Raw genomic sequence first — 10,299 nt, forward strand, 5'->3', positions numbered from 1 at the left:
CCATTAGTTGTTAGATGAATACATTCATTTACAAAATCTTTAAAAAAATTATTAGCAGATTTTGGTTTTTCCGAACCATGATATAAAGCAACTAAAAATATGTGGTTTATAAGAACTTTTATTGATTTGATTGAGCATAAAATAGGCCAAAACGAACTATTCGAACTTTTGCTTAACGGTAAACCATCAGTATTGACAGCTAATAAAAACTCTTCATCTCGTTCTAAGTTGATTTTATGATTTATACAAAATAAATTTATCGTTTTTTCTATACCAAAATAAAAATATGTCCCGGAACCTAAAGGTGTTACAATTATTTTACTAGGTGTTTTTAGTACTATTCTTGCATCTTTTGGAATATTGCTACATCCCGGTATTTTTCGTATTATAGGAAGTAAATTTCCTAACGCCGATATTGTTATATTATCTTTTACAGCCCATACAGCTAATTTTGAGGTTAACGATATATTATTTTCATTATTATTGCACTCAATATTATTCGGTAATTCTTCGACATCATTATTAAATAACTCATTATTTGGAACATTGACATTTATATCATTATTACAACATGAATTTATAGGCAATATTAAACTATCTACTAACTCATTGTTGTATGGAATATTGACATTTACATTATTATTACAGCATGAATTTGTAGGCAATATTAAACTATCAGTAGCAATATTATTATCAATTACAATTTCTGTGATGTTATTGATATGTGTATTAAAAAATACAGAATTATTATTAATGAGTTCTAAAGATCGATTTAGTTTATTTTTAAGATTTCTATTAAATTTAATTTTATCTTTAAACCTTAACTTATCCATAGTCAAAGCTAGAGGTTAGACTAACACTGAACACAACAAAAAAGAGTGAAAGTTATAAATATGTGTATTTTATAAATTTAACGTATAAGACGGGCAACAAGAGCCAAATCGCGGATGACAATGTGTTATCCTAACGAAACTACATAATTTTTCGTTAGAATTAAATACCGGTGCACAAGGCACCAAATTTTAACTTGGACACGGCCAAGATTTTAAATATGAAATAATCTCATATTTTGAGATTTAATTTCAATACCCCTTTAACCCCCCTACGGAAAATAAATAAATGAATGCAAGAGAAAAATATAGATCCGAAAATCGCTGAATCGGTAATCGAACCCGAGACCTTTCGCTTGCCGGGCGACTGCTCTTCCAGCTGAGCTATTCAGATCCTTTCGATTCTATACTTTTCTCTGTTATATATATTAATGTTGGTAAACAAACGCATTTTTTAAGCCAGCGTGTATCAAATATAAGAGTTTTAACAAGGCTCTGTAATATAAATATAAATTTAACGTATAAGACGGGCAACAAGAGCCAAATCGCGGATGACAATGTGTTATCCTAACGAAACTACATAATTTTTCGTTAGAATTAAATACCGGTATTTAATTCTAACGAAAAATTATGTAGTTTCGTTAGGGTAACACATTGTCATCCGCGATTTGGCTCTTGTTGCCCGTCTTATACGTTAAATTTATATTTATATTACAGAGCCTTGTTAAAACTCTTATATGTGTATTTTATTAATATGATTGTACTTACTTTAAAAAGTTTCGTCTAATACTTGAAAAAACTATGCACACAATTATGCAATATGGAGAAATCAGCTCAGAGGAGATCTCAGCTTTTCTCTCAGCTGTTCAGAGGAGATATCTCTTCAAAAAGATACACCAGCTCACAAAACTTTAGGCGCGAAAGAATATCAGTATTACAATCACACAGCAACAGTACTTCTTGAAACAATTGCTCGTGCTCGCTGCCGGAAATGTGGTAACGTGCACAGGTTGAACACGTGATCAACAGACACGTATCAATTCGTATATATCTCTGGTACTAATAGGGCTCAACGCAACAGAAAAATAATTAAAATAAAAATAATTATTAAACAAGAAAGAAAGTAAAAGACTTTCTTTTCTCTCTTACTAATTTATAATATGTATTTTTACCCTTTATATTTTTCTATTTTGTGCGTAAGGCCTAACACAATACAAAAATATTATATATATATGTATATATATATATATATATATATATATATATATTCAGCATTGCCGACAGCACCAGGTTGATAATCCCTGAAAAGGGCCCAGGACTTACAATTTTGCAATTTTTTGAATAAAATAATTTATTCATGAAACTAATAAAATTATAACAAGAATATGTAATAAGAATATTTTTAAATTGATCTGTGTATTGGTTTAATTTATCGTCATCGAAGAGGAAAGAAGGAAAATCTCCGATTACGTTTATTTGTCAACCATAATTAAAAATATTCGAAAAAATCATATGCTTTTGTTTTGTAATTGTCAATCTAATCTTTGATTGACTTTGCACGATAAGAAAATTAGTTATATTTTACAATTTTACATTATAAATGTTGATAAAAATTCAAGTTGTGAACTTTGACTTCGGAATCGAGCAAATTCAATCGAATATAGTATCGACAATTTATCATTTGATCAAATATCTGATTGATAAGAAATAAACATATACGGAGATTTTCTTTTCCTTCCCCTTTGATGACGCGATAAATTGAACCAATATATTGATCAATTTAAAAAAATTATTCTTATTAGTTTGATGAATAATTATTTTATTCATAAAATAAATTGCAAAAATAAAATCTTGGGCTTTTTTGTACGTGGATATCATTCTAATGCTACGGGCAGTGTAGGCACATTTGAAAATCTATATTTATAATTGTGCAAAAAATTATATATACAGGGTGTTCGGCAACAGGTGGGCCAAAATGTAAGGAGTGGTTCTACATGATAAAATAAGACGAAAATCAAGAATGACAAAATTGCGTCCGAGACTTTGTTTATTAATTATAAATATTTTAAACTTCGCATTAAGGGCGCCTGACGCACGGCAATTTTCCGATATTTTGCGTGCGTAAGGTACATCGGTAGAGTCGCCGTCAAAATACACTGTGACGCATAAGTATACAAAAACTTACATCGTAACAGTTGATGTATATTTTGCGAAATGTAAAATATTTATAATTAATAAACAAAGTCTCGAACGCAATTTTGTCATTCTTGATTTTTGTCTTATTTTATCATGTAGAATCACTCCTTACATTTTGGCCCACCTGTTACCAAACACCCTGTATATATATATATATGAAGATAAAATTATATATATATATATATATATATATATATATATAATTTTTTGCACAATTATAAATATAGATTTTCAAATGTACCTACACTGCCTGTAGCACTAGAATGATATCCATGTACAAAAAAGCCCAAGATTTTATGTTTGCAATCTATTTTATGAATAAAATAATTATTCATCAAACTAATAAGAATAATTTTTTTAAATTGATCAATATATTGGTTCAATTTATCGCGTCATCAAAGGGGAAGGAAAAGGAAAATCTCCGATTATGTTTATTTCTTATCAATCAGATATTCGATCAAATGATAAATTGTCGATACTATCTTCGATTGAATTTGCTCGATTCCGAAGTCAAAGTTCACAACTTGAATTTTTATCAACATTTATAATGTAAAATTGTAAAATATAACTAATTTTCTTATCGATGCAAAGTCAATCAAAGATTAGATTGACAATTACAAAACAAAAGCATATGATTTTTCGAATATTTTTAATTATGGTTGACAAATAAACGTAATCGGAAGATTTTCCTTCTTTCCTCTTCGATGACGATAAATTAAACCAATACACATGATCAATTTAAAAATATTCTTATTACATATTCTTGTTATAATTTTATTAGTTTCATGAATAAATTATTTTATTCAAAAAAAATTGCAAAAATTATAAGTCCTGGGCCCTGTGCGGGGATTATTAACCTGGTGCTGTCGGGCAATGCTGAGTAATTATAGTATCCTGGTGCTGCGGCGGTGCAAGGGGGGGGGGGAGAGCGACATTTATCGCCATCATCATATCCTCGCGTCCGCTGGCAACAACGGCCATCGCATCATGCGAAAAAAGGCAGTATGTCCTACGCGGACTTGAACCCTAGTTTCGCACTGATGATAATCCCACGCTCTAAATTGGCGCCACAGGAACTCTGGTATCAATATGGATTTTCATGAGATATTTGAATTAAAGAGAAATGTTTTAGTAAAAATATTATTCATCCACTTATTTCAAAAGGATAAAATAAAAAACAAAACTACTTTTATCTTTTTGAAATAAGTGGATGGTTTATATATTTGTTCTATGTGACGAAACGTAAAATAATTTATAGTATTATTGGCGCTATATACGTTTTATGATATCAATATGGATTTTTATATTTGAATTAAAAAGAAATATTTTTTAGAAAAAATTCGTCCACTTATTTTAAAAAGAATACAAAATAAAACTACTTTTATCTTTTTGAAATAAGTGGATAAATAATATTTTTTCTAAAAAATTTTTTTAAATTCAAATAGCTCATAAAACCCCATATTGATATCATAAATTGTATATAGCACCAATAATACTACAAATTGTTTTACGTTTCTTTACATAAAAAAATATATAAACCATCCACTTATTTCCAAAAGATAAAAGTAGTTTTATTTTGTATCTTATCTTTTTGAAATAAGTGGATGAATAATATTTTTTTTTTAAATTATTTCTTTTTAATTCAAATATCTCATAAAAATCTATATTGATAACATGAATCCCGTGGCGTTAATTTAGAGCGTGGGATTACCACCGTGCGAACTAGGGTTCAAAACCGAGAAAAAACTTTTTTTTTGTATAGTATATTGTAACGGTTCACCTTTCCCGACGCCGCGGATCGGCTCGCCGGTTCCAGGATTCGGGAGGAAGGGGGAAATTCAGACTCGCTTATTCCTTAATATAAAAACAGTGGGTTTATTCAAATAAAAAGAACAACGAAAAGAATGTTTAACAGCAGGCTACAGGTCATCCTACGGGTTTAGCGGATCGCTGGTATACGTAGTGAACGGTGATCGCACGGAGCGTCCGGTGGCGTGAAGCCTGAACAAAGAACTTAAGAGCTACCCGGTATATGTACAAAGCGTGAGGATCGAACGGAGCGTCCGGTGGCGTAAAGCCTGAACAAAGAACTTAAGAGCTACCCGGTATATGTACAAAGCGTGAGGATCGAACGGAGCGTCCGGTGTATTTACAAGCTCGGAGGCGTATAGCCTATAACGGTGTCCAGATGGGACTTACAAGTTACCCGGTATACGATACTGGAGATACAACAGGTGGAGGCGCATAGCCTATAGCGGTGTCCTGATGGGACTTTACAATTTACCCGGTATACGATACTGGAGATGCAACAGGTGGAGGCGCATAGCCTATAGCGGTGTCCTGACGGGACTTACAATTTACCCGGTATACGATGCTGGAGATACTAGGTACGGGGCGTAACGCCTTTATTCAAAACGGGGAGCTGTGAAGCCAACGTACGGCGGCATATAGCCTTATAATGATGTCCGGAAACCGGGAAACCCAGTATAACGACGAGAAGCCCGTCGCCCGGATGTTAGCAGGATGAACCGGAAACCGGGAAACCCAGTGTAACGACGAGAAACCCGTCGCCCGGCGGATAGCAGGATGGACCGGAAACTGGGAAACCCAGTGTAACGACGAGAAGCCCGTCGCCCGGCGTATTACAGGAGGAAACCGGAAACCGGGAAACCCGGTGTTACAACGAGAAACCCGTTGCCCGATACTAACGGTAGGAACCAGCGACCGAGAAACTCGGCACTTTCACAACGAGAAGCCCGTTGCCTGGTCTGGGAGATTTGGAACGGGACTGGTGCCGGCTCGTCCGCCGAGCCGGCTTATATACCCGTCCGTCGGTCCCCTACTCCGCGTCGAGTCCGTGGCGGGGGTACCGCGCCGGGATCGCGGTGGGGCGCCCCCGGGGTGGGGGCGGCCCGTGTGGAACGATTAGGGGCGCCTTTAGGCGCCAAAGCCTCACGTGGCGGGCGGCTGATCGGCCCGCGAGGCGTTAGTAACGGCTGCGCCGTTACATTATCAGACATGTTTTTTTTATTATATACATTTATAATTATATATGATTATATATTGTTATGTATTTAAGATGTATATGGAGAGTTGCGCGCCGCGAGGTAAAGGAGCCTAATCGTGACACCTTTCGGCGTTATCGTTCTAGTTTACCCCCGAATATCGGCTAAAGCCCTGCTTTTAGCCGAGTCATCGTCTCCCGCTGTCGCAGAGACCAGGACAGGCGCGTAGCGAGCGGATGCTCCGTTTATAAGCTCCGGTTACTCCGATTGTGTTCTAACTAATAAATAGTTCTGTGGTTAAACGTGTTCGAATTATTAGCTCCGGTTCTTCTTCTCTCAAATATAATATTCGAATATACAAGAATGTAACAGCTGGCGACGAGGATGGGATCCTAGTAGGCGTAGTGAAAATCAGCCACGTGGAATTCGTGGCGAGAGTTTTGCCAGAGCCGAATGGGCGACGGTGTTCGAGAAACTACGCAACAGAGGAAGTGATTTGCCGAGAAGGAGGAAATTAAGAGAAGATGCCGACGACGAGTTCAGGCTCAGGTACGCAAAGCCCGGTATCGGGACAAAATCCACCGGCAAAGGTAGCAATTGCAAATCCTTTGCAAGTCGATGTTTTCGACCCGCAGCGGCAGCCGTTAATTCGTTGGCTGCAGCGACTTGAAGGTGCCTTTCGAGTGTTTCAAATCTCGGAAGGCGCAGAACGTGTTGCTTACTTGCTACATTTCGTAGGCGTAGAACCGTTCGGGATTTTGTGCGACCGACTGGATCCTATCGATCCATATACTCAAACGTATGAGACGTTAATTAGAAAATTAAAAGAATTTTACGCGCCCGAGCCACTAGAGATAGCCGAGATATATATTTATCGGAAGCGTATGCAACGTACAGAGGAGACTGTCCAGGAATACATGGCGGCTCTCCAGAAATTATTGCTTCACTGCAAATTTGGAGAATATCTACCAATGGAACTACGGAATCAATTCGTATTCGGCTTAAGGAATCATCGGATTCAATCGAGGTTGTTGGAGACGGCGAATCTCACGAAGGACTCCGCATTAAAAATCGCATGCGGAATGGAAATGGCGGAGAAGGGCGTTAATAAACTAAAAGAAGAAAATCATCTATCGGAAACGACCGTGGACTACATTGGAGCTGGAGCAAAACAGAAGAAGACAAAGGGCCGTGATGATCGTAATGGAAACAGAGGAAATCAACAACAAGGGTCGAGGAAGGACGCAGCGACTTCGAAGCATTCCAATCTTGGCAAACATCATAAGTATACAAATAATAAGCGTTCGAACTCGAAAGTTAATGATATTGTTTGTTATAGGTGTGGTCAGGCTCATTTGGCGCCAAGCTGTACCCTTCCTCGGAACACTAAATGTAGAGAATGCGGAGGTTTTGGGCACCTCCAAAAAGTTTGTAAGAAGAAAGGGCAGGCCCACCTGTTAGAAGAGGTGTTCCGTGTGGATGACAGAGAGCATCTCGAGCACAGGGAAAAGTACACGGTTCCGCTTCAAATAGAAAGCAAGAGAGTGACATTCGACGTAGATTGCGGCTCAGCGGTCACATTGGTGAGCGATATATGGCGTAGAGAAACGTTTCCAAATTTAAAATTATATAATACGCGTTTGAAACTGCGCTCTTATTGTAAGAAAAATTTCGTGCCTCTCGGATTTATTAAAGTAAAAGTCAAAGATATAAATGAAAATAAAATATTAAATATGTACGTGGTTAAATACGATCGAGATCCATTGTTGGGCCGGGAGTGGATTAATCAGTTGAAAATGTTAAAGAAAATTAAAGATAGTCTCTTAGAAATAGAAGACGTGCATACTCTCGACGCGTCCGGGCAAGAACGGTTGGCTAATTTATTAGAAAAATATAGAAACGTACTAAGTGACGAATTTGCAAATATTAATAAATTTCAAGCTCATCTAAAATTAAAACCAAATGTAAAGCCTGTATTTATAAAAAATCGTGCGGTACCCTTTAAAATTTTAGAAAAAGTCGAAAGAGAATTAGAAAATATGGTAAAAGCAGGCATCTTGGAAAAAGTCGAGTCTTCGAATTGGGCAACGCCAATCGTACCGGTTTTAAAAAAAAAACGGCGGAATTAGAATTTGCGGTGACTACAGTATAACAGTCAATCCGTCTTTAATTATAGATGAGCACCCCTTGCCCACAATGGAAGAATTGTTCGCATCTATGTCGGGAGGCACGATTTTTTCAAAAATAGATTTTAAACAAGCATATTTGCAGTTACCGGTCGCGGAATCTGATAGAGAGATTTTAACATTAAGTACACATAAAGGTCTATATAAATGCAACCGATTAATGTACGGAGTGGCATCTGCACCCGCGATATGGCAAAGGACAATGGAAAATATACTGTGCGGAATACCCGGGGTGGCTATATTTTTAGATGATATTAGAATTGCCGGTAAAGACATAAAACAACACTGCGAGAGATTAGAACTTGTTTTGAAAAGATTATCAGAATATAATATTCGCATTAATGTAGAGAAATGCGCTTTTCTTAAAGATAAAATATCCTATTGCGGATATATAATTAGCAAAAACGGAATTTCAAAAGAACCTAAAAAAATTGAAGCAGTCCAAAAGATGCCAAGGCCAACTAATACGACGCAATTTCGCGCTTTTATTGGATTAGTAAATTACTACGGACGCTTCATCGAACATTTAAGTGATAAAATGTACCCGTTAAATAATCTGCTAAAGAAAAATGTAAAATTTAATTGGTCGAAAGAATGTGAGACGGCTTTCAGAAAAATTAAAGTAGAATTCGGAAGTAAAAAAATTTTAGTGCCTTTTAACCCAAAGTTGCCATTGATACTCGCTGTGGATGCCAGTCCGTACGGAATAGGTGCAGTCCTTTCACACATGTACCCCGATGGTACAGAACGCGTAATTCAATACGCGTCAAACACATTAAATGAAACGCAAAAGAAATACGCGCAGATTGATAAGGAGGCTTTTGCAATTGTTTTCGGGATTAAAAAATTCCATCAATTTTTGTATGGAAATCATTTTACGCTTTTAACGGATAATAAGCCGTTGGCACAAATTTTAAAACCCGCAAAAAGGCCTTCCGGCATACAGTGCACTGCGCATGCAGCACTATGCCGTGTTTTTGCAGGCTTTTAATTTTGATATAAAATATCGTAAATCCACAGATCATTGTAATGCAGATGGGTTCTCACGATTGCCCATACAAGAGAAAAGCGTAGGAAAATTCGACGTAATTGATGTATTGCAAATGGAAAACGTAGAAACATTACCGGTAACTGCAAAAAGTATTAGAGATGAAATAAATAAAGATGCGTTATTATTAAAAATTCGTCAAACCTTGATAAAAGGCAAAAGTTTAGTTCCGCTGGGTTATAATGATGGCGAGTTTGCGTTGCAGGATGGTATCGTGTTTAGAAAAGAGAGAATAGCTATCCCGAAAAGCTTAAGAAGTAAAGTATTAAAAGAATTGCACGCAGGTCATTTTGGAATGGTAAAAATGAAAAAACTTAGTCGAAATTTTTGTTGGTGGCCAAAAATAGACAAAGAAATAGAAGAAATAACTAAAAATTGTAAAGCATGTGCCACGTTTTTAAATAATCCAAGAATCAAAGTTAAACACGCCTGGGAAGCGGCGTCAGAACCTTTTGAGCGCGTACATATAGATTTCGCGGGGCCGTTATGAGCCACACTTTTCTAGTATTGGTCGACTCGTACACAAAATGGCCTGAAGTTCACATTGTAAAAAACATGTCCGTCCAAAACACGATAGAAAAATGTAGGGATATATTCGCAAAATTCGGATTGCCACGAGTCCTAGTGTCGGACAACGGGCGAACATTTATTGCAGAAGAATTCGAAAATTTTCTTAGAATAAACGGAATATACCATAAGCGCACAGCACCCTACCATCCTGCTACAAATGGTTTAGCGGAACGTTTCGTACAAACGTTAAAAAATCACTACGAAAATTAAATATTAGTAATGGCAACATTAAGACCAATCTATAGAAATTTCTATTTCAGTATAGAGTAACACCTCATGCAGAATTAGATAAATCTCCGGCGGAAGCCATGTATAACCGTAAATTAAGAAGCAGATTGGAGTTAATGTTCCCGAAAACTAATAAAGAAATTGAAATGGAAAATATAATAGTTGTAAGAAATTTTAAAAAAGGCGAAAGAGTCGCCGTGCGAGAATATTTAAACAAAAACGTAAAATGGCGATTT

This window comes from Nylanderia fulva, unplaced genomic scaffold (genome assembly GCF_048542155.1).
Source record: "Nylanderia fulva isolate GAGA-0341 unplaced genomic scaffold, ASM4854215v1 Scaffold502, whole genome shotgun sequence".
Classification (NCBI taxonomy): Eukaryota; Metazoa; Arthropoda; class Insecta; order Hymenoptera; family Formicidae; genus Nylanderia; species Nylanderia fulva.